This window comes from Stegostoma tigrinum, unplaced genomic scaffold, assembly GCF_030684315.1.
Source record: "Stegostoma tigrinum isolate sSteTig4 unplaced genomic scaffold, sSteTig4.hap1 scaffold_68, whole genome shotgun sequence".
In the NCBI taxonomy this organism is placed as follows: Eukaryota; Metazoa; Chordata; class Chondrichthyes; order Orectolobiformes; family Stegostomatidae; genus Stegostoma; species Stegostoma tigrinum.
In genome coordinates, this window is record NW_026728622.1 from 42,200 (window position 1) to 67,663 (window position 25,464).

At 45.2% G+C, this 25,464-nt stretch overlaps 1 long non-coding RNA gene across 2 annotated transcripts in view; it reads right to left on the reverse strand.

Moving 5' to 3' along the window:
* Window positions 1-25,464, reverse strand: part of LOC132209153 (uncharacterized) — a 1,475,533-nt gene that overhangs the window by 23,707 nt on the left and 1,426,362 nt on the right. For both annotated transcript variants that reach the window (XR_009445245.1, XR_009445244.1), the window contains 2 exons: window positions 12,172-12,230; window positions 2,327-2,412 (listed from right to left, as the gene is read on the reverse strand). This is a non-coding gene — a long non-coding RNA (uncharacterized LOC132209153). The remainder of the gene's footprint in view (window positions 1-2,326; window positions 2,413-12,171; window positions 12,231-25,464) is intronic.

The following is a 25,464-nucleotide window of genomic DNA, read 5'->3' on the forward strand; positions in this document are numbered from 1 at the left end:
GGCAGTGTGGAGGAACAGAGGGATCTTGGTGTGCAGATACATAGATCCCTTAAAATGGCCACCCAAGTGGACAGGGTTGTTAAGAAAGCATATGGTGTTTTGGCTTTCATTAACAGGGAGATTGAGTTTAAGAGTCATGAGATCTTGTTGCAGCTCTATAAAACTTTGGTTAGACCGCACTTGGAATACTGCATCCAGTTCTGGGCGCCCTATTATAGGAAAGATGTGGATGCTTTGGAGAGGGTTCAGAAGAGGTTTACCAGGATGCTGCCTGGACTGGAGGGCTTATCTTATGAAGAGAGGTTGACTGAGCTCGGTCTCTTTTCATTGGAGAAAAGGAGGAGGAGAGGGGACCTAATTGAGGTATACAAGATAATGAGAGGCATAGATAGAGTTGATAGCCAGAGACTATTTCCCAGGGCAGAAATGGCTAGCATGAGGGGTCATAGTTTTAAGCTGGTTGGTGGAAAGTATAGAGGGGATGTCAGAGGCGGGTTCTTTACACAGAGAGTTGTGAGAGCATGGAATGCGTTGCCAGCAGCAGTTGTGGAAGCAAGGTCATTGGGGTCATTTAAGAGACTGCTGGACATGCATATGGTCACAGAAATTTGAGGGTGCATACATGAGGATCAATGGTCGGCACAACATTGTGGGCTGAAGGGCCTGTTCTGTGCTGTACTGTTCTGTTCTGTTCTATGTTCTATTACAGTCCTTTCCTAAGCCACGAGTTTGCAGACACTCTGAACGAGGCTTCCTCCGTGATGGTTTGTATTCCCTGCGCTGGGCTAAAACCCGCCCATCCTTGCCAGTGGACTTCACTGCTGACTGCTGTAGCTGACCTCCATCGGGCACGACAGGCTTTGCCACATTAAGTACTCTCTTATCTTATTCCTTCTTCAGGCTATATCAATCTGCCACTGACCTGCCCATCTGACTGATGACAAGATTGGAGCAGACAAGGGGACCTGGTAAAAGGTGTTTAAGATTTTGAAGGGCATAGAAAGGATAACTGGAAGCTGCTTTTTCCATTAGTTGACATGAACTCACTGACTGAAAGTGCGGCTGATTCAGAAAGTGTCTGAATATTTAAGCAGTATTTAGATATTCACTTGTGTTGCCGTAGGCTCCAGGGCTATGGGTCAAACAATCAAAAAGGAAATCAATGCCATGTGAGTTCAATGTAGACAGATCTTTGTTGAGTAGTGCAGTAACGACAGACCGCACGGCCTCCTCCTGTGCAACAAACATCCATGACTCTACAATTACACAGCTTTTCTTTGAGGCATTTCTCCACTTGACTGATTCTTTGTAAATGCAAGGCCGACAAAATAAATCCTTTTATTAAAAGCTTCCATCTCACTGAGAAAGCTTCAGGCCAATTTGATAATCTGCTCTGAAAATTCTGCTCATATTTTGATAGTTATGAAAAATTCTACTATCAGGGCTGTCACAATCCACAACATTCGAAATCAATCAACAATATTCTAGAAAGATGATCATTTGCCTATACAACAAATTTTAACTGATGTTTTTAAAAAATAGAGAAATAAATCTAGATCTGTCAAAAACTAATCAGTTCTTCCTTGGACCATACCTGTACAGACCAGGTTTCAATGAAATATGCCCATTAGTTGTGAGATACATTGTTGACAATAGAACATCAAATGGGGAAAAACATGACCTCACATTAAGTGTTATCACTGCTGCAAGTGAGCAGTAGAGTCATACAGCACTTCTGAATATTTTCCAAGTATTCTAATGATGAAAACATTATTGGTAACAACAACAGCTGCTAAGATGGTGTCGTTGAGAAGCAATGGCATCATACAGATGTAGTGCATCATTTATCCAGCAGGAATGCACTGTGCAGATTCTGCAAAGACCACGCTATAACTTAACATTAATAGTGGCAGTGACTAAATAGAGAAATATACTAAGACAGCAAACCTTTTGTTAAACAGTACCCGTGGTACCAGGAATGGGCTGAATAATCAAAAATTCCAGTTGATCAATAGGTCCACACACACAAAAAACACACACTCAAGAACAGGAACATAATGCATGGGATATACACATTACTGTTCTCCTTCATTTACAGCATAAATAACTTCAGTAATGATGCAACTTCGCCTTAACTCAAACTTACTGGCAGGGAGCCTTCTCACTTGCACCCTCACCAGACATCACAGAGATGATGAGAATACAGTAAACATCTGGTGTGTAATTTTTGTCAGTTTATTGAGTGGGCTAGTTTGTTAAACAAAGTTTACGTACAGTTAAATCTACAGTTTACATGTGTATCAGCAATGATAGATTTAGTACTTACACTTGTATTTTTTCCTCCAGATGACGCTTGGATTGACACATCAAGCCAATTTTCAAAGAAACACTCTGATTCTTCCACTCCTACCCCTGGAAAAGGAAATTGCAGAATGTCACTGACTCACTTTACTGATTTGAATACAGCATAAGATACATAGAACATAGAACAGTACAGGCCCTTCAGCCCATGATGCTGTGCTGAACTTTTACCCTAAACCTCAGGTCTATCTAACCTCCACCCCTATCTTGTATTATCACCCATATGCCTGTCAAATAGTCACTTAAATGCCCCTAATGAGGTTGACTCCACAACCCACTCCAGCTGAAACAAAGATCTCTTTGAATTGTCATTTGTCAGACATGTATTGAATCAAAAAACAAATTTCTCACTTCCACAGATTTCTACAGCATGTTAATATGATTTGTGAAAGTTAATATTTCACCCTTTTATTTTACAAATACAACTTTAAACAAAATGCTACTGTAAAGAACTTCTATGCTGGTATTTGTGCATATGCCATTTCAGTTTTGTGATCTGTTTCTATGCAACGAGTGATAAATACTTCGATTAAAACGGTTGAGAGCAGTATATGTGAGATTTAATACCATGCTTTATCTGCAGATAGTCCATCTGCAGGTAGTTATTCATGAGACTCAACTAACATCATGTCTCAGAGGAGCTTGTGACCTCTGGGTTAGGTACTGTTTGACCGTTGCCTACTGGTCACTAGTTGAGACGAAAGAGAACTACTAGCTGCTATCCATTTTCAACAAGTGATCACGATAATCTACCTGCATTTCAACGTCCCATCAACATTCAAGAATAATAAAATGTGAGGCTGGATGAACACAGCAGGCTCAGCAGCATCTCAGGAGCACAAAAGCTGACGTTTTGGGCCTAGACCCTTCATCAGAGAGGGGGATGGGGTGAGGGTTCTGGAATAAATAGGGAGAGAGGGGGAGGCGGACCGAAGATGGAGAGAAAAGAAGATAGTTTGTGGAGAGGAGAGTATAGGTGGGGAGGTAGGGAGGGGATAGGTCAGTCCAGGGAAGACGGGCAGGTCAAGGAGGTGGCATGAGGTTAGTGGGTAGGAGATGGAGGTGCAGCTTGGGGTGGGAGGAAGGGATGGGTGAGAGGAAGAACAGGTTAGGGAGGCAGAGACAGGTTGGACTGGTTTTGGGATGCAGTGGGTGGAGCGGAAGAGCTGGGCTGGTTGTGTGGTGCAGTGGGGGGAGGAGACGAACTGGGCTGGTTTTAGGATGCGGTGGGGGAAGGGGAGATTTTGAAGCTGGTGAAGTCCACATTGATACCATTGGGCTGCAGGGTTCCCAAGCTGAATATGAGTTGCTGTTCCTGCAACCTTCGGGTGGCATCATTGTGGCATTCAAGAATTGTTGCTTGAAGAGGCTTCTGTGTAACAAGTAGGAGTAGAATCAAGATCAACCATGTTGTTTTCCCAATGTGAAGCAGCTGCCAACACCATATATATGGGACCATCTTAATCATTCTTCTACAATTAACTTTTACAACAGACAACAGGTGCAGGAGTAGGCCATTCGGCCCTTCAAGCCAGCACCACCATTCATTATAATCATGACTGATCATCCACAATCCGTATCCTGTCCCTGCCTTATCCCCATAACCCTTGATTCCACTATCTTGAAGAGATCGATCCATCTTTTTCTTGAAACGATCCAGAGACTTGGCCTCCACAGCCTTCTGGGGCAGAGCATTCCATATATCCACCACTCTCTGAGTGAAGAAGGTTTTCCTCAACTCTGTTCTAAATGGCCTACCCCTTATTTTTAAACAGAACCTCTGGTTCTGGACTCACCCATCAGCGGAAACATGCTTCCTGCCTCCAGAGTGTCCAATCCTTTAATAATCTTCTGCATCTCAATCAGACCCCCTCTCATCCTTCTAAGCTAGGTCCCTGTACAGCTGCAGAAGGACGTCTTTGCTCCTATACTCAATTCCTCTTGTTATGAAGGCCAGCATGCCATTGGCTTTCTTCACTGTCTGCTGTACCTGCATGCTTGCTTTCATTGACTAATGTACAAGAACACCAAGATCACATTGTACTTCCCCTTTACCAACTTGACTCCATTGAGATAGTAATCTGCCTTCCTGTTCTTGCTACCAAAAAAGTGGATAACCACACATTTATTAACATTAAACTGCATCTGTCAGCCATCCGTCCACTCACCAAGCCAATCCAAGTCATCCTGTATTCTCATAACATCCTCCTCACATTTCACACTGCCACCCAGCTTTGTGTCATTGGAAAATTTGCTAAGATTACTTTTAATGCCTTCATCTCTATCATTAATGGATATTGTAAACAGCTGTGGTCCCAGCACCGAACCTTGTGGTACCCCACTGGCCACTGCCTGCCATTCCGAAAGGGACCCGTTCATCACGACTCTTTGTTTCCTGTCAGCCAGCCAATTTATAATCCAAGTCAGTATTTTGCCCCCAATAACATGTGCCCTGACTTTGCTCACTAGTCTCCAATGTGGGACTTTATCAAAGGCTTTCTTAAAGTCCAGGTTCACTACATCCACTGGTTCTCCCTTGTCTATCTTCATAGTTACATACTCAAAAGATTCCAGAAGATTCGTCAAGCACAATTTCCCCTTTGTAAATCCATGCTGACTCTGACCTATCCTGTTACGGCTATCCAAATGAGTTGTAATTTCATCTTTTATAATTCACTCCAGCATCGTTCCCACTACTGACATCAGTCTAACCGGTCTACAATTTCCTGTTTTCTCTCTCCCTCTTGGACTCACCCATCAGCAGAAAAATGCTTCCTGCCTCCACAGTGTCCAATCCATTCATAATCCTATCCGTCTAAATCAGATCCCCTCTCATCCTTCTAAACTCGAGAGGACACAAGCCCAGTCGCTCCAATCTTTCAACATATGATAGTCCCGCCATTCCGGGAATTGACCTTGTGAACCTACGCTGCACTCCGTCAATAGCAAGAATGTCATTCCTCAAATTGGGAGACCAAAACTGCACACAGTATTCCAGGTGTGGTCTCACCAGGGCCCTGTACAGCTGCAGAAGGACCACTTTGCTCTTATACTCAATTCCTCTGATCTGATTGAGGCATAGAAAATTATGACAGGCACAGGCAGAATACATTGTGAGAATCCTTTCCCCAGGGCACATGTGTCTAAGACCAGATGGCACAAGTTTAAGGTGAGGATGAAACCAGATGGCACAAGTTTAAGGTGAGGAAGTCTGAGGAAAAGCTTTTTCATGTCAAAACTGGTAGACGTATGGAGCACGCTGCCTGAGAGGGCAGTAGAGGCAGGTATTCTCAACATTTAAAAAGCATCTGGGATGAGCATTTAAAATGCTAGGTCAAAGTAGGTTCTGGACCAAGTGTAGATAAATGAGATTAGTGCAGTTTGGTGTTTGTTGGTAGGCATAGATATGGTGTTTCTATGCTGTATGACTCTACGAGATTGACGGTCACAAAATTTTATTCAACATCTGGCCGTTTATTCCTTGACATTAACTGGATGATGTTCATATTGTGCGCATTATACACATCATTCTCCAGCACTAACATTTGTAACCGTGAAGAGCATTGCAATCAGAGTGTCGAGATGTCTACATGATCCTGTACAGATCTGACCAAATGGAATCAAAAGTATATCAGTTTCAATTTTATGATTTAAAACAAAAGTCGCTAAAACTTTTAACTACTTTATTTCTTTCACTGAAATGAAATTAGAACACACTGAAACTTTATGTCAACAATGCCACGGTTGGTTTTAATCAGTCGACAATCTTCACATTTACTTAACTGATCATGCATATATCAAAATCCAATATGCAGGAAGCAGTTTAATGCACCTTAGGACAATCTAAACGTACTACATTAAAGTGTAAATCATACATACGTATCAAAGACGTTCAGCAGCCAGTTCAGATACATGTCGACACAGAGTGGCACATTGACCTAGTCTTTGTGATTTTGTTCCAAACCATCAATAATGGTCGTTGAACAGTTGATTACTTCAGTCACATTTAGAAGTTGCTCGTTTTGTGTCAATTTGTGTTGATCGAAGACACATTGTGCTGTGTGCAACTCCAACAGATCCACGACAAAGGAGGAAGAAAACTAACTTCGATTACAGTTTTAACTTATTGGATCTATTAAATAAAATTAATTCCTTTATTTGGCCTAGAAATAAATACAATGATTCACAAAAGTACTCTGGAATGATGGAAACAGGCCATTTCCTTCTCAAATGCAAAATGTCAAATCTAACTAGGGAACCGTCAGTGATGCTGGTCATATTCTGTTGTTTGCTTCAGTAATTTCTGTGGAACAATGGTGGAGGAACAGTAGCTTTATATGTTATGGAGCCCTCCTTGATATTTATGAAGCAGCACTCAGAACAATTTAACCTAAAACATCGATCTCTTTCAACCGGCGTGCATTCTCATTACATCCAAATCCAAAGTACAATCTAATTGGCTCTTCACTCGTTTCAAACAGTGGATCTTACAACCCCTATTTCACTTCGGGTTATCAGCATTCTTTTAAATCACACTATGTCGCAGCTATTAAGTGTGTTAATGACACGTTCTTGTTAATTTTAAAAAGGTGCTCTGTTACCTAGGTTTTGAACTAGATTTCTCTTGTAATTTTGCTATTTTGCCATACATATGGTATGTTCTACAGTGTCTACCAAAAACAATTAGTAGTTAAGCAAGTATCAATTCAATGTTAGTTCACAAGATGCCAACAAAATCTGGCAAACATTGTCAAAACATCGAATGCCAGGCAGAAACATTCACTGCTTTAAAAAAAAATTCCTCTTTACATCCCCCTACATCTTTTCCCCAAAACATGAATGCATTCCCTTCTCCTTGTAACATCATCCATTAGCCATGGGAACACAGCTTTTCCACGTTTATCTTATCCCAACCTATCGTAATCCCTCATGTCTCGATTAACTACTTATTAATCCCCTGTACTCCAATGAAAACAGCATTAGCTAAATTTGATGATAAAATGTCACATTCTTAAAACAAGTTGGGTAAATTTCATTATTATTATTCAAGACTACCAAAATTATTAGTCTTGAAGTTAAGTCACCAGATTTGGCTGCATCATTCCAGTCCTATTTCAAGGCTCAGGATAACTTCTTATGAGCTCGATTATACAGCCCCATCCCACAGATACGAAGGTGGGAAGAACACACAAAATCTGGAGGGCACTGTGCGTACATGTGTGAAAGTTCTGGGGAACTGTCAAGCAGCCTGCCTATCCTTTGACCTCCTGAGACTAATTGATGGCAATTTAAGGGATCCCCTCTATTGTGTCAGGAGATAGATGTCAATCAGAAAGCTTTACATGCACAATCCAGTCTAGAAAAAGTGAGTTGGTAGGGGAACATCGTTCACAGGCCCCTTGGCCTGATCCTAGGCATTTCATGCCCTTAAACTCTCATCCAACCTTTTAAAAACCCCTAACAACCCTCGACCACTCCGCACCTCTAGTCGGGGACCCGCCATCCAGCCATCAGCAACTTCAGACTCTGCTGGGCTCTAAGTGGCCAGGAGTTCTACAAGGTAGAACTTCCATCCAAGAGGGTGCCCGCTGTCCTGCCTCCAGCCATTTAATGCTGCAGGGCAGCTGTGAAGAGCATGGGCAGGCTCACATTTGGCATTTCAAGTGGGAGAGACCTGAGCAGGAGCGGAGGCAACAGCACCATGTCGAGTACTATTTATCAGACCAAAAATTTCATATTCTAAGCATTCTCTCCAATGTTCTGCCAATTCAACAGTCAGTGCCCAAGGTTAGTAGAAAACCAGAAATAAGGAAAGATTTCAAAGCCGAGAAATAGAAAAGAAACAGACAATAAGAGCTTATTTAAACAAATGAAGGAAGAGGTCAAAGTGAAAGCAGATCCCTTAAAGAATGGAGGCGGCAAAAATAATAATGGGGAATCAGGAAATAGCAAATGAGACAAACAAATACTTTATACCAGTCTGCACAGCAAAAGACACAAATAGCATCTCAAAATTACTTAATTAACAAGGGGCAAAAAGAAGACAGGAAATATCACCAGAGAAGAGGTGCTAGGGAAACTAATGGGGCTAAAGGTCAATAGGTATCCTGGACGCGATGTACTCTGTGCTAGTAAATTAAAAGATGTAGCTAGTGCAGCCTTACTTGGAATACTGCGTGCATTTCTGGTCACCCCATTACAGGAAGGATGTAGAAGCATTGGAAAAGGTTCAGAGGAGATTTACCAGGATGTTGCCTGCTCTGCAGCGAAGGTCTGAGGAAGAAAGGCTGAGGGTCTTGGGTCTGTTCTCATTGGAGAGAAGGAGGTTCAGAGGGGATTTAATAGAGACATACAAGATGATCAGTGGACTAGATAGTGTGGACAGTGAGAGTCTTTTTCTGAGGATGATGGCATCAGCTTGTCTGAGGGGGCAGAGCTACGCATTGAGGGATAATAGATTTGAGATAGATGTCAAAGGCAGGTTCTTTAGTCGGAGAGCGGTAAGGATCGCCCTGCCTGCTGATGTAGTTCACTCAGCCACATTGGGGGCATTTAAACAGTCCTTGGATAAGCATATGGATGATGATGGGATAGTGTTGGGGGATGGGTTAAGATTAGTTCACAGGTCGGCGCAACATCGAGGGCCAAAGGAACACTGGCTTTGTGTCCCAGAAATAGGTCCAGCATTGCACTGTCCCTTACAAGCTCATCTCCATGTTCATGTAAAATAATCTATCAAATGTATTTAAAGAATTATTTCCCAAGTCAAACTTTTATCTAATCTCAATTAATGTTGTGCAGTTGAAATCCCAGAATATAATTATTATTTTATTAGCTTCTCACCCCTCAGTGAATTCCCTGCTCTTCAACTGCCCACTGCTTGCAAGGCCGATAGCTTAAATTCCTCACAACATTAGCAAACCCTTGTGCAAGGATTTTGGTTCCTTTCTGCTTCAGCTGCAGACCAGCCCACTTGTAGAGGACATACCATCCTCACAAATTCTCCTTCAGATCCAGGAGTCTAAATCCCTCCCCAAACACAAACACTTGAGCCAAGCATTCATCTGTTTTCTTCCCCTTTTTCTTGCCTTCTCAGCATGTGGCACCAGGAATAATCCAAAGATTACAACTTTACAGGTCCTGCTATTTAATCCACTGCCTAGCTCTCAGAACGCTTGGTGCAAGCATTACCCCAAACCAAATCACTCATCTTACCAATGTGTACATCGAGCTGTGTCTTACGGTCCTCCTCCTTCAGGATCCCCTTAATGACATTGTTGACCTGGTTAATATGCCACAATGGAGTCACAGGTACGACTGTGAAAAATCTGGTCCACCCAGATCGTTGCAATGGGCAAAAAAGCACACCATTTGTCTCTACTTGCCAGGGGGCTAAGGCAGTTTGGTGTGTCCACAAGGACAACTTTCATTGATGTACCAGAGAAAGCATCCTATCTGGATGCATATCACAGCATGGTTCCTCTAGCTGAACAATCCCTATTTATTATGGCTCTTGCCTTTCTTCTTCCAGGCAGAATTGGAGAGAGCGAGCGCGCGACAGACAGAGCGAGAGAGATGGGCAATGAGGGAGAGAGAGACAGACAGACAGACAGAATGGGCGACAGAATGTGAGTGTGAGCACGCCTGCATCAGACAGTGAGAGAAATGTTGCTGAGGTGGAGATAGTTGAGAGTGTTGATCACCAACGATCTCTCCTGGTCCACCCAGATCGTCACAATGGGCAAAAAAGCACACCAATGTCTCTATTTCCCCAAGAGGCTAAGGCAATTCAGTGTGTCCACAAGGACAACAATTATTGATGTACCATAGAAAGCAACCTATCACAGCATGGTTTGGCAACAGCTCTTCCTCAGGTCATAAGAAACTACAGAGTCGTGAACACAGCATAGTCCATTATGCAAACCAGCCTTCCATTCATTGATTCCACCTGTACTTCCCACTGCCTCGGGAAACCCACTGACAAAATCAAAAGCCCTTCTCACCCAACAATTACACTCTCTTCTACCTTTGACTGAAGGGAAGATGTAAAAAAGTTTGTATACATGTGTAAAAAGATTCAAGAACTGCATCTTCACCGCTGTTCTTGGGGATCTGAATAGAACACTTAAAATTTTAAATCTAGAACATAGAACATAGAACAGTACAGCACAGAACAGGCCCTTTGGATCTAACTTGGATCTCGCTCTCAGTGACAGCTACAGAGAAGATGCACAATGTTCCATTTCACGAATGCACTTTGTATGGTATGATCTGTCTGTACTGCATGCATAAGAAAACTTCTCAGTCTACCAAGGCACAAGTGACAATGATGACTCAAATCAAATTGACTGTGTGCGAGAGAGAGGTGAGCATATGATTGTGTTCAAGAGTGCAAAGATGGTGCATGAAAGTGTGAGTGTGCGCACGACAGAATGTGTGTGCCAGTGTCTGTGCTTGAGAGTGTGTGAAAAGAATTAGCACAAGGAGGGAGTGTTACAAGCATGCATGAGGCTGTGAGAGTGTCTGTGAGAGCGAGTGATTTTGAGAGCAAGCAAATTTGCAAGCATAAGTGTGTGAGGGAGAGATTTGTCGGGGGGGGGGGGGGGGGGTGTGTGTGTCTGTGTGTACTTGAGAGTATGAGCATTGGCAAAAGATCCTGCGACAGTGCATGCAAGTATGCCACAGCATGTGTGCAAGACCGTGCTTGACTGTGTGACAGTACGGAGTATGAATGAGTGAGAATGTGACAGAATGTGTGAGTGAGAGACTGTGTTCCTGGTTCTGTGTGTGTATGGATAGTATGTTTGAGCATGAGGGATAGGATATGCATGTGCAACACAGTGTGACTGTGAACTTCTGTTTGTGCCTGTGAGTCAAGTGATGGGGGGATAACAGGGAGAGGAGAGATAATGACAGGGAGAAGAGAGAGAGAGAGAGAGAGAAGAGAGAGAGAGAGAGAGAGAGAGAGAGAGGAGAGAGAGAGAGAGAGAGAGAGAGAGAGAGAGGGAGGGAGGGAGGGAGGGAGGAAGAGAGAGAGAGAGAGAGAGAGAGAGAGAGAGAGAGAGAGAGAGAGAGAGAGAGAGAGAGAGAGAGACAGAGTGCATGAGAGAGAGATGAGATGAGGAATAAGAAATGATGAGTGGTCAATACCTGGAGGAAAAAAAGAACCGTGTGTGAGCATTAAGAGAAGCCGCTGGCTGTAATATGGAGGCTATTGTTTTACTGATTGTACGAAACGAAAAGCAAGTGTCACCTCTTGGTGTTAGGGGACAGGAGATGCGCATTAGAGAAGGAGATATAGTCAGCCTTGTTAGAGACAGCAGACACGTTGCAAATGCATAGAAACTGAAATTAAAGCTTTCTTGTCAATGTGTAAAGAGGTGAGACAAATATGACCGGCTAATATTGTACCTTTGCGCTCAGTAAAATGATAGAATCATGATTCAGGGAATCCTTACAATGTGGAAACAGGTCCGTCAGCCCAACATGTCCACACTGCCCCTCAAAGCTTCCCACCCAGACCCATCCACCTATAACTCACCTAACCTACACATCACTGAACACCTTGGGAAATTTAGCATGGCCAATCCACCTAACTTGCACATCTTTTCACCGTGGGAGGAAACTCGAGCACCCGGAGAAAACCCATGCACACATGGACAATGTGCAAACTCCACACAGACAGTGACCTAAGGGCGGAATTGAACCCAAGTTGTTGGTGCCATGAGGCAGCAGTGTTAACCAGAGCCCCTGTGCTCTTTATTATGCTCATTAAGCTGCAAGCATTTTTTTTTAAGAAAGTAAACTTACCATCGTCACAGGATGCGAGTGCTTTCAATTTCTGTCAGCTTGGAGAACTTTATCCGCATCTGCAAGGGCAAGGTGATGGCAATGGTGTGAGACTGGTTAATATTCTGCAGCTCGCCGTGCAAAAAATTAACAGCATCTCCAATGCTTTTTACCTCGGGGCATAACAGAAAGACAAGAACATGAAAAAATCCTGAAATCTTCCTCCAATTTCAATCTCAGTTGGACCATCCCTTCATCAAAAGCCACAACCAAACTGAACAGTAACTTGGGTCACTCCAAATCAACTATAACACTAATTTCCAAAACTCAATGTCCTGTTTTTCGAAGATATCTGCATGTTCCATGTAAAATCATGTATTTTCCACTGCCTACCAGGCCAATCATTTGTTCACTATGATCTCTGTCTCTCTCTCTCTCTCTCTCTCTCTGTATCTTGCCCTCTTTGATTTCTGTAATTCACGCCCTCCCTACCCTCAGCTACCTGTGCTCATACGCTCGAGGCTTCTCCAATTTTCTGATGTTCGTGCTAATGCTTTAAGATCCCCGCACTGAATGTCAGCAATTTTTTTCAAAAGCCTCAATGACTACTGCCCAGTGGCTCTGACATCCATATTTATAAATATGAAGTGCTTTGAGAGGTTGGTCATGGGCCACATCAACTCCAGCCTCCCACATTACCTTGATCCACTGCAATTCACCTACTGATGCAGCAGACCCATGGCAGATGCCCTCTCCTTGGCTTTACACACATCTCTGGAACGTCCAGATAACAAGGGCATCTACGTCAAGCTCCTACTTATTGAGCACATCTCCACCTTCAACACCATAATTCCATCTGCCCATCCTGGGCCTCCTGCAGTGCCACAACAATGCCACTCAAAGGTTGCCGGAACAGTACCACTTATTTTGCTTGGGAACCCTGCAGCCTAATTGTACCAGTGTGGACTTCACAAGCTTCAAAATTTCCCCTCCCCACCTACATCCCAAAACCAGCGCAGCTCATCCCCACCTCCCTAACCTGTCATTCCTCCCACCTATCCACTCTCCCACCTCAAGCCCTACCCCCATCTCCTACCTACCAGCCTCAGCTCCACCCCCTTGGCCTGGTCGTCCTCCCTGGACTGACCGATCCCCTCCCTAACTGCCCACATACACTCATCTTTACTGGCTCTATCCGCCGCCTCTTCAACCTGTCTGTCTCCTCTTCACCTACCTTCTCCTTTATTCAGAGACAAAGGGAACTGCAGATGCTGGAGAATCCAAGATAACAAAGTGTGAAGCTGGATGAACACAGCAGGCCAATCAGCATCTCAGGAGCACAAAAGCTGACATGTTGGGCCGAGACCTTTCATCAGAAAAGGGGGAGGGGGAGAGAGTTCTGAAATAAATAGCGAGAGGGGGGAGGCGGACCGAAGATGGAGAGAAAAGAAGATAGGTGGAGAGGAGAGTATAGGTGGGAAGGTCGGGAGAGGATAGGTCAGTCCAGGGAGGACAGACAGGTCAAGGAGACGGGATGAGGTCAGTTGGTGTGAAATGGAGGTGCAGCGTGAGGTGGGAGGAGAGGATAGGTGAGAGGAAGAACAGGTTAGGGAGGCGGGACAAGCTGGGCTCGTTTTGGGATGCAGTGCGGGAGGGGAGATTTTGAAGCTTGTGAAGTTCACATCGATACCATTGGGCTGCAGCGTTCCCAAGTGGAATATGAGTTGCTGTTCCTGCACCCTTCGGGTGGCATCATTGTGGCACTGCAGGAGGCCCATGATGGGCATGTCGTCTAAGGAATGGGAGGGGGAGCTAAAACCGTTCACGACTGTGAGGTGCTGCTGTTTACTGCGAACCGAGCGGAGGTGTTAGCTTGCACTCACTGGAGCACTGCAGCAAGCCTGAGACAGAGATTTTGGACAGGGATCATGATGGGGCGTTCAAGTGACAGGCAATTGGAAACCTGGGGCCATTCTTACGGCCAGAAAAAAGGTGTTCTGCCAAGCGGTTGGTCAGTCTGTGTTTCGTCTCCCCAATGCAGAAGGAGACCATATTGAGAGCAGTGAATACAGTAGACTAGATTGAGTGAAGTGTGGGTAAATCGCTGCTTCCCCTGGAAGCCTTGGATAGTGAAGCGGGAGGAAGTAAATGGGCAGATGTTATGCCTTCTGTGGTGGCATGGAAAGTGCTGTTGGGTTATGGGGAGCTGTTGGGAATGGATAAGGAGTGGATTGAGGTGTCCCGATGGAATGGTCCCTGCGGAAGGCTGACAAGAGACGGGAGGGGAATATATGCCTGGTGGTGGGATCTTGTTAGAAATCGTGGCTGATGTTCTTCTCGATGTGGATATTGATGGGTTGGTCATTGAGGACCAGGGAACCTCATCAGGGGTGAGGCCAAAGTGTAGGACATGGGTTGGACATGGCTGAGATCTCTGTCAACCACGAACGCAAGGATGCTCAGGTGAGGAAGAATGCAGACATTTCGGAAGCCCTCCAGCGAAAGATGATATCATGAGTTCAAGTGGATCTGTCTGGACAGTCCTGTCTGAAGATTTTGTGATGTAAGACTCTGTTGTTTGTCATAAAGGATATGGTTGAGTGATCATATTCAAATAGAAGAGACCAAGAATGTGAGGCTGGAGAATGGGTTGAGAACCATGCCTCTAGGATTCCTCTGCATGTCTATGCTTGGCTTGGGCTACTATGGTTACCTTGTCCCAGTTTTGTATGAGAGGCGTGATTCTCCACCCATAATGCAACCAACAAGCAGATACAATTGGGCCCCCACATACAAACCCATATAGATCAAAACCGGAAGTGACAGTACTCATGGTAACAGACCGGACAGTATAAATTCCAGACAGAGTAGAGTAACATTGTTTTGTTGGAGGCTCCAGTGATGATGTCATTGATCATGGTGACGAAACGTCTGAATGAAAACAAGCCAACTCGGCGAGCAAGTCAACAACCGCAATTTGAACTATCTTGTTCAAGTGTTTCATTTTTGATCTTGAATGTTAAATCTCACTCCAACACAGGGATGGAAGATGACAGTCAACAGCTGCATTCTAACTAATTCATATCGAATCATTGTTTTGACCAGTCCAGAAACATGTAGGTTAGGCGGATTGGGAATGCTGAATTACCCACATTGCCCACATACGTGTAGGTTAGGTATATTCGCCATTGGAAATGCAGGCTGACAGGGATAGAGTAGGGAATGGGGATGGGTCTGGGTGGGATGCTCTTTGTCGGGTTGCTGTGGACTTGTGGAACTGAATGGCCTGTTTCCACACTGGGGATCCTATAAACCGAGGTTTTACTCAATTCAAGAGAGAGTGAGTTTATCAATTGCTAAACGCAAGAAGTCATAAGGCACCACAAATATGCACAAGTTAGACACAAGAAATTAGCTCAAAAAACATAAAAGTTAAGAGGGATACGGATAGTTCAGAATTTGGATTGTTTGTGAAGAATAGAAAGTGGGATGTTGTGGCCACTAAGTTGGGCGATCCCTGTAATGCTGATATGAATTCAGCAGTTAATTTTGAGATTCTTGTTGAAATTCTTTTGACCTTGTTTCCTTTTTGACATCGCCCTGGTTTGCAGAGCTCAGAGCAAAAGTTTGTCTTTTCTTCTAACCTGCAGCGTAGGCCTATGAAATGGCTGTCCTAGAACTGCGACCTCCACAACTCCGTAGACCACACGAGCGTATTCGCCCAGGAATACACACACACTGACATTAAAGAACTATTGGGATAACAATACTCAGCATGGGACTGGAAAAGACAGCATGTAGAAACAGAAAACAGCTGTAAATAATGTCAAGAGGTCAAATAAAGTTATAAAGCAAAATTAATGGCTCTTTGCTTGCGTGCTCATTGTATTCAGAACAAAATCAACAAATTAAGAGCACACATACAGGTTGACGGGCATGATTTGAGAGCTATTACAAAGACATGGTTCTAAGGAGATCAACACTGGAGGTAAATGTGCAGGGCTACGTGACATTCAAAAAAGACAGGCAGGAGGGAAACTGACTGTAAGCGATGAAATTACTGTGAGAATAAGAAACAAATCTTCAATCAGAAGATGTAGAATCCAATTTTATTTATTTGTTAATGGGAGGAGGACATCACTAGCTACGCAGTGTTTATTGTCCATCCCTCGTTGCCCAGGGGACAGTTCAGAGTCAATCATATGGCTGTGGGTCTGCAGTCACAAGTAGGCCAGACCACGTAAGGATGGCAGTTTGCTTTCCTAAAGGACATCAGTGAAGCAGTTGGGTTTTTCTGACATTTGGCAATGATTTCATGGTCATCATTAGATTCTTCATTCATGATTTACTTTTATGTTCAATTCAAATTCCACCATCTGCTGTGCTGTGATTTGAACACAGGTCCCCAGAATGTTATCTAAGTCTCTGAATTAACAGTCCAGCAGTACCACCACTGGGCTATTTCCTCCCCAATCTTGGAACAAGAAAACCTGTAGCTGACTCCCACATGGGGAAAAACACTGAACCAGGAGCTTCTTCAAACGGGGTGATCGCCTCTCCTTACATTTTAAAATAGCTATGAACAATCAGGAACTTGTGGGAAGCTACTAAATTGGGGGAAGGAGTATTAGGTAGGAGCTGAGCAGTATTCACTGGGAGGAGCTTTTATTGAACAAGTCGACATTTGATACGCGGGAGTTATTTAAAGACCTACTGATCAGCATTCAGAACTGGCCTATTCCAGGGAAGGAGGAATGACAAGGATGGCAATCTAAGGACATACGGACATAAGAAATAAAGCAGGAGTAGGTCATCTGTCTCTTTCAGCTCACTCTGCCATCCAATGAGGTCATGGCTGATCTTTGTGCGGACTCAGCTCCACTTAGCCGCCATTCACCATAACCCTCAATTCCTTTCCTGTTCAAAGATCTACCTGTCTTGGCCTTTAAAACATTCAATCAGGGAACCTCAACTGTTTCACTGAGCAGAGAATTCCACAGATTCACAGCCCTTGGGATGAAGCAGCTCATCCTCAACTCAGTCTTAAATCTGTTCACCCTTATTTTGAGGCTATGCCCCCCAGTTGTAATTTCACCCATCAGTGGAAACAACTTCCGTGTTTCTTTCCTATCTATTTCTTTCATCATTTTAAAAGTTGCTATTAGAATACCCCTCATTCTTCGAAGTTTCAGTGAGTGCAATCCTAGTCTCCTCAATCTCTCCCCATACAGCAACATTTTCAATTCTGGAATCATTCTTGTGAAGCTCCTTTGCACCCCCTCCAGTGCCAGCACATCCTTTCTAAAGTGAGGAGACTAAAACTGTACAAACTACTCTACATCAAGCTTTACCAGCACCCTATACAACTGGAGCATCCCCTCCCGATTTTTAAACTGCATCACTCGAGCTATAAGGGACACTATTCCATTTGTTGCCTCAATTACCAGCTGCATCTGCAAACGTTCTGTGATTCATACACAAGGTTGCCCAGCTCCCTCTGCATAGCAGCATGCTACAATTTTTCACCATTTAAGTAATACTCCATTTTGCCCTAATTGCTACCAAAATGGACAGCCTCACATTTACCATCATTGCACTCCATCTGCAAGACCCTTGTCCATTCATTTAAACTTTGTGTCCATCTGCAGATTTTCATTATCCTCTTTACTCTACCACTCATTTTAGTGTTAAATGAGATCTGTGAACTGTAATAGTACATGGAACAACACAGCGCAGAACAGGCCCTTTGGCCATCCATGTTGTGCTGACCTGTGAACAAATCTAAGCCCATTCCCCAACACTATCCCATCAGCATCCATATGCTTATCCAAGGGCTGTTTAAATGCCCTTCATGTGGCTGAGTTAACTACATTGGCAAGCAGAGCATTCCACCCCCGTACCACTCTCTGAGGAAAGAACTTGCCTCTGACATCTGTCTTAAATCCATCACCCCTCAATGTGTAGCTGTGCCCCCTTGTACCAGCTGAAGTCATCATCCTCGGAAAAAGACTCTCACTGTGCACCCTATCTAATCCACTGACCATCTTGTATGTCTCTACTAAATCCCCTCTCAGCCTCCTTCTCTCCAATGAGAACACACCCAAGTTCCTCAGCCTTTCTTCATAAGACCTTCGATCCAGACCAGGCAACATCCTGGTAAATCTCCTCTGCACCTGTTGCAACGATTCCACATCCTTCCTGTAATGGAGCGACCATGCAATATTCAAAGCGAGGCCGCACTAGCGTTTTGTAGAGTTGCAGAATGACATCACGTCTCCGCAACTCAATCCCTCTACCAATGCAACCTAAAACACCATCAGACTTCTGAACAGCACTATCAACCTGGGGGGCAGTTTTCAGGAACCTATGTACATGGACACCAAGATCCCTCTGTTCATCTCCACTACCAAGAATCTTTCTGTTGACCCGGTGTCCTGCCTTCCTATTATTCCTCCCAAAGTGAATCACCTCACATTTATCCGTATTAATCTCCATTTGCCACCTTTCGGCCCAATTTTGCAGTTTATCCAAGTCTCCCTGCAACCTGCAACATTCTTCCACAATGTCCACCACTCCATTGTCTTTAGTGTCATCTGCAAACTTACTAACCCATCCACCAATGCCTGCATCCAAGTCATTTATAAAAATGACAACAGCAGTAGTCTCAAAACAGATCCTTGAGACACACCACGAGTAATCAGACTCCAGGCTGAATATTTTCCATCAACCACCACTCATTGCCTTCTTAGTGAAAGCTAGTTTCTAATCCAAATGGCTAAATCTCCCTCAATCCCGTGCCTCTGTATTTTCTCCAATAGCCTACCATGGGGAAACTTATCAAAGGCTTTACTGAAGTCCATGTGCACCACGCCAACTGCCCGACCCTCATCCACATGATTGGTCACCTTCTCAAAAAACTCAATGAAGTTTGTGAGACACGACCTGCCCTTGACAAATCCATGTTGACTATCTCCAATCACATTGTTGCTTTCTAGATGATTATAAATCCTATCTCTTAAAATCCTTTCCAAAATTTTTCCTACAACAGACGCAAGGCTCACAGGTCTTTAATTGCCTGGGTCATTCTTACTGCCCCTCTTGAACAAGGGCACAACATTTGCACTTCTCCAGTCCTCTGGTACTAAACCTGTAGACAATGAGGACTCCAAGATCAAGGCCAAAGGCTCCACCACCTCCTCCCTAGCTTCCCAGACAATCCTCGGAAAAATCCCATCAGGCCCAGAGGTTTTATCTACCTTCACACGTTGTCGAATTGATAACACTTCCTCCTTACTAACCGTAACCTTTGCAATTCTAGTAGCCTCTAACTCAGTCACCTCCTCTTCAATATTCTCCTGTCGCTCAGTGAAAACAGATGAGAAATATTCATTTAGCACCTCTCCAATCTCCACAGCGTCCACACACAACTTCCCACTTCTGTCTTTGACTGGCCCTTTGCCTAGCCCAGTCATCCTCTTATTCCTCACATACCTATAGAAAGCTTTAGGGCTCTCCTTTATTTACCTGCCAATGTCTGCTCATGTACCCTCCTTGCTCTTCTTAACTCTCTCTTTAAATCCTCCCTAGCTAATCTGTAGCTCTCCATCACCTCATCTGAACCATCTGGTCTCATCGTCACATCAGCCTCCCTCTTCTGCTGAACAAGAGATACAATTTTTTTAGTAAACCACGGTTCCCTTAGCTGATCGCTTCCTCCCTGCCTGACAGGGACGTACCTCTCAAGGACACGCAATATCTGTTCCTTAAACCAGCTCCACAATTCAATTGTCCCCATCCCCTGCATTTTGCTAACCCATTCTATGCCTCCTAAGTCTTGCCTAATTGCACTACAAGGGAGGAATGGAGAAGCAGACAGTGAAGGGGACTATCAGAGATTACAACAGAACAGAGATAGACTGGAGAGTTGGGCAGATAAATGGCAGATGGAGTTCAATCCAGGCAAATGCGAGGTGATGCATTTTGGAAGATCAAATTCAAGGGCAAACGAAACAGTAAATGGAAAAGTTTTGGGGGAAATTGATGAACAGAGAGATCTGGGTGTTCAGGTCCATTGTTCCCTGAAAGTGACAATGCAGGTCAATAGGGTGGTCAAGGCGGCATATGGCATGCTTTCCTTCATTGGACAGGGTATTGAGTACAAGAGTTGGCAGGTCATGTTGCAGTTGTATAGGACTGTGGTTCGGCCACATTTAGAGTACTGTGTCCATTACCAAAAGGACGTGGACGAGAGGAGGAAAATTTAGGGGAGATATGCATGGCAAGTTCTTTACACAGAGGTTGGTGGGCACCTGCCAGCAGAGGTGGGCGACGCAGACACATTAGCATCTTTTAAGATATATTTGGACAGGTACACGGATGGGCAGGGAGCAAATGGACACAGACCGTGAGAAAATAGGTGACTGGTCAGACAGAGGATCTTGGTCGGCGCAGGCTTGGAGGGCTGAAGAGCCTGTTCCTGTGCTGTAATTTTCTTTGTTGTTTTGACTGACTGGAGTGAGGGAGGGAGGGTGCGACGGCTGGAGCGAGGGACGAATGGATGGCTGGAGGGACCGAGCGAGGGAGGAATGGATGGCTGGAGGGAGGGAGCGAGGACTGACAGGAGGAAGGAATGGATGAATGGAGGGAGGGAGCAGGAGGACGGGGCGGGGGGTAGGAGGAGGGGGTTGGGGGGAAGGAGGAGGGGCGGGTAGGGAAGGGAGGAGGGGGCGGGGAGAGGGGAGGGGAGGAGAGGGGGTGGGTTCGGTGCCAGGCAGCTGTTCAGGCAGGTACCAGAGATAGTGGGAACTGCAGATGCTGGAGAATCCAAGATCTTGGCCTGCTGTGTTCATCCAGCCTCACATTTTAGTGTTCAGGCAGGTAGCTGTGCCCAGGAGCCGGGCGAAGAGGCCTTCTCCCACCTCGGATCCCCGCTCCCGGCCAAGGCGGTGCAGGGCCGAGCCACTGAGCAGCGAGCGCTCCAGCAGCCTGGATGCCTGCTCCTCGCCCAGTGGTCATGCCGGAGGCTGTAGGGGTCCGGGATCGTGGTACGCTGATCCCGATGCAGAACAGCTGGGTCCTCAGTCCCCTCCCGGGAAAAGGGTTCCAGACAGCGGACTCGTCACCGAGGCAGAGGGGGGAGAAGGCGTGAGTAGGAACAGGAGAGGAAGGGGATTGACTGAGAGGGAGAAAGAGACAGACTGTGTGTGTGAGAGAGAGAATTAGAAATGCAGTCTGATTGCGGATGGGTTGGGTTTAAACAGATTTTTAAACTTTTAAAAAAAAACTCAATGCTCCCTGCTGAGCGGGTGGAGATGGACGGATAGATAAACACACGGCGAGAGGAAGAGAGACACAGAGAAAGACAGAGCGCCGGGGGCGGGGGCAGGGGAGAGGGAGAAGTTCACAGGGAGAGACGGAGAGACAGGGGAGAGAGAACGGCAGAGCACACACAGAGGGAGGCAGAGACAAGACGAGAGACAGAGAGGAGCGCGCGCGCGCCCGCACACACACACACACAAACACACACACACACAAACACACACACACACAAACACACACACAAACACACACACACACACACAAAGAGACAGAGTGAAAGAGAAAGAAAGAGAGACAGAAGTGCACAGCGAGGTGGCAGAGACAAGACAACAGAGAGAGAGAGAGAGAGACGTAGACACAGAGTGAGGCACACACAGAGAGATGGAGAGACAGAGATTGTGGGTGTGGCGAGGGGTGGGTTTTTGAGAAAATGGGAGGGGGGAGCGAGGGCGAGAGAGAGAGACACAAAGAGACAAAGACAGAGTCGTAGAGTTGTGCAGCAGGGAAACAGACCCTTCAGTCCAACTCCTCCATGCCAACCAGATATCGTAAATGACTAGTTCCATTTGCCAGCATGTTGCCCATATCCCTCCAGACCCTTCCTATTCATGTGTCCATGCAGGTGACTTTTAAATACTGTGATTATAATAGCCTCTGGCACTCCATTCCATACACAAACTATACTAGGGAGAACACATTGGCTCCAAATCCATCTACCATCCTCGGAGAAAAAGAACAGGAAATAACATGACCAACACAAGGAAACCTAAACACTTGAATAGAAAGCAGGACCGAACACCAGCGCTTCACTGGAGGCTCACTGATGATTTTGCCTGGAATGGTGACGAACCATCTGAAAACTAACCTTCCAGCTCAGTGAGCAATCTTACATCCAAAACCTCAACCCTGAGCTAAAAATCTTCTCAAAACTCGATAATACTTTGCCACTTGATTGACAGATGCATCCTATTTTCTTTTAAAAATGAACTTTTTTTGTTCGATGTATGACTGACTGACCAGTGTTTATTGTCCTTCCTTAACTGAGGCTTGGGAACTCTGCAGCCCAATGGTATCAATGTGGACTTCACAAGCTTCAAAATCTCCCCTCCCACCACTGCATCCCAAAACCAGCCCAGCTCGTCCCCACGTTCCTAATCTGCTCTTCCTCTCCCCGATCCCCTCCTCCCAGCTCAAGCCAAACCCCCATTCCTGACCTACTAACCGCTTCCCGCCCCCTTGACCTGTCTGTCCTCCCCAGACTGACCTCTCCCCACCTACACTCACCTCGATTGGCTTCATGTCCGACCCTTTAACTTAAGACCATAAGATATGAGTGTAAGTCGGGCCATTCGACCCATCAAGTCCACTCCGCCATTTAAATCATGGCTCATGGGCATTTCAACTCCACTTCACTGCACGCTCCCCGTCACCCTTGATTCCTGTGAGATCAAGAATTTGTTGATCTCTGCCTTGAAGGCATCCAACGTCCCGGCCCCCACTGCACTCCGTGGCAATGAATTTCACAAGCCCGCCACGCTCTGTCTTAAGAAAAGTCGTCTCATTTCCGTTTTAAATTTACCCCCTCTAATTTTAAGGCTGTGCCCACGGGTCCTAGTCTCCTGGCCTAACAGAAACAACTTCCTAGCGTCCACCCCTTCTAAGCCACACATTATCTCGTAAGTTTCTATTAGATCTCCCCTCAACCTTCTCAGCTCTAATGAGTACAATCCCAGGATCCTTAGCCGTTCATCGTATGTCAAACCTACCGTTCCAGGGATCATCCGTGCGAATCTCCGCTGGACATGCTCCAGGGCCAGTATGTCCTTTCTGAGGTGTGGGGCCCAACATTGGACACGGTATTCTCAATGGGGCCTAACTAGACCTTTATAAAGCCTCAGAAGCACATCACTGCTTCGATATTCCAACCCTCTTGAGATAAACAACAACATTACATTCGCTTTCTTAATCATGGACTCTACCTGCAAGTTAACTTTTAGAGAATCCTGGACCAAGAATTCCAGATCCCTTTGTACTTCTGTTTTACGAATTTTCTCACCATTTAGAAAATATTCCATGCCTGTATTCTTTTTACCAAAGTGAAAAACCTCACATTTACTCACATTGAATTTCATCAGCCATTTCCTGGAGCACTCTCCTAAACTGTCTAAATCTTACTGCCGCCTCTCCACCTCCTCAGTACTACCTGCCTGTCTACCTATCTTCCTATCATCGGAAAACTTCGCCAGAATGCCCCCAGTCCCTTCATCCAGATCATTAACATATAAGGTGAACAGCAGCGGCCCCACCACTGAACCCTGCGGGACACCAATCGTCACTGGTTGCCATTCTGAAAAAGGGCCCTTAATCCCAACTCTCTGCCTTCTGTCAGACAGCCAATCCTCAATCCAGGCCAGTATCTCACCTCGAACACCATGGGCCCTCACGTTGCTCAGCAGCCTCCTGTGAGACACCTTATCAAAGGCCTGTTGGAAGTCTTGATAGATAACATCCGCTGGGTTTCCCTGGTCTAACATACCTGTTACCTCTTCAAAGAATCCTAACAGGTTTTTCAGGCACGACCTCCCCTGACTAAATCCATGCTGACTTGTTCTAATTTGACCCTGCACTTCCAGGAATTTCAAAATCTCATCCTTGACAATGATTCAAGAATTTTAATCAACTACCGAGGTCAAGCTAATCGGCCTGTAATTTTCCATCTTTTGCCTTGATCCTTTCTTAAACAAGGGAGTTACAACAGCAATTTTCCAATCATAGAACATAGAACATAGAACAGTACAGCACAGAACAGGCCCTTCAGCCCACAATGTTGTGCCGACCATTGATCCTCATGTATGCACCCTCAAATTTCTGTGACCATATACATGTCCAGCAGTCTCTTAAATGACCCCAATGACCTTGCTTCCACAACTGCTGCTGGCAACGCATTCCATGCTCTCACAACTCTCTGCGTAAAGAACCTGCCTCTGACATCCCCTCTATACTTTCCACCAACCAGCTTAAAACTATGACCCCTCGTGCTAGCCATTTCTGCCCTGGGAAATAGTCTCTGGCTATCAACTCTATCTATGCCTCTCATTATCTTGTATACCTCAATTAGGTCCCCTCTCCTCCTCCTTTTCTCCAATGAAAAGAGACCGAGCTCAGTCAACCTCTCTTCATAAGATAAGCCCTCCAGTCCAGGCAGCATCCTGGTAAACCTCCTCTGAACCCTCTCCAAAGCATCCACATCTTTCCTGTAATAGGGCGTCCAGAACTGGACGCAGTATTCCAAGTGCGGTCTAACCAAAGTTTTATAGAGCTGCAACAAGATCTCACGACTCTTAAACTCAATCCCCCTGTTAATGAAAGCCAAAACACCATATGCTTTCTTAACAACCCTGTCCACTTGGGTGGCCATTTTAAGGGATCTATGTATCTGCACACCAAGATCCCTCTGTTCCTCCACGCTGCCAAGAATCCTATCCTTAATCCTGTACTCAGCTTTCAAATTCGACCTTCCAAAATGCATCACCTCGCATTTATCCAGGTTGAACTCCATCTGCCACCTCTCAGCCCATCTCTGCATCCTGTCAATGTCCCGCTGCAGCCTACAACAGCCCTCTACACTGTCAACGACACCTCCGACCTTTGTGTCGTCTGCAAACTTGCTGACCCATCCTTCAATTCCCTCGTCCAAGTCATTAATTAAAATTACAAACAGTAGAGGCCCAAGGACAGAGCCCTGTGGAACTCCACTCACCACTGACTTCCAGGCAGAATATTTTCCTTCTACTACCACTCGCTGTCTTCTGTTGGCCAGCAATTCTGTATCCAAGCAGCTAAGTTCCCCTGTATCCCATTCCTCCTGACCTTCTGAATGAGCCTACCATGGGGAACCTTATCAAATGCCTTACTGAAGTCCATATACACCACATCCACAGCTCGACCCTCATCAACTTTTCTAGTCACATCCTCAAAAAACTCGATAAGGTTTGT